Source organism: Meleagris gallopavo, chromosome 15, assembly GCF_000146605.3.
Source record: "Meleagris gallopavo isolate NT-WF06-2002-E0010 breed Aviagen turkey brand Nicholas breeding stock chromosome 15, Turkey_5.1, whole genome shotgun sequence".
NCBI classification, from domain to species: domain Eukaryota; kingdom Metazoa; phylum Chordata; class Aves; order Galliformes; family Phasianidae; genus Meleagris; species Meleagris gallopavo.
Window position 1 is genome coordinate 1,019,797 of NC_015025.2, and position 660 is coordinate 1,020,456.

The following is a 660-nucleotide window of genomic DNA, read 5'->3' on the forward strand; positions in this document are numbered from 1 at the left end:
GACGCCCTCACGGTGAGTGCTCTGACCGCGCCGCCTCCCGACTCCCTCTCTTGTCTCTCTACTTTGCTCTCAGCTTTGACTCGCATCGCCTTTCCCCTCCTTGTTTTCTTCCGTGCTTTCCTTTGTGGTGGGTTGATTGGCTGTAGAAGAGACATTCTTTTATCTTGAAATCCATCCACCCGTTTTAATCCTGACGTTCCTTTGTGGCATAGTCTTTTTCTTTGGACCTCCCCGAGACACATAGAATGTTGTTGGATTCTCTTTTCGGTAATGTTCCCCTTCGATGGCATTGCTTGTGTTTTTTTAATATTCTTTCTTTGAAGTCATGAGTGTTTACATTGTTTACGACGCTTCAGCCCTCAGTCCTTCCTTCCCTTCGTTTTTCTTTTTGCTCTGTGCACTTTCTCCTCTGCAGAAACGGTTTCTTCCTCGCAATGCCAAGCTCTCATTCAACGGATCGTGTCCCTTTTCCCCTTTGGACTGGGGATGCTGTAATGGCTCTGCTGTCATCAATAGAGACTGTGTGAAAGGCTGGAGGTGCAGGGTTACTTGTTGCTGTAATTTGACTATAGCTGGGCTTTTTCGTTACCTTCTGGCTTGGTGATTAATCTTTTTTTTCCCTCTCCTATTTACAATTTGTGTTCTCCTGTAAGAACTGGT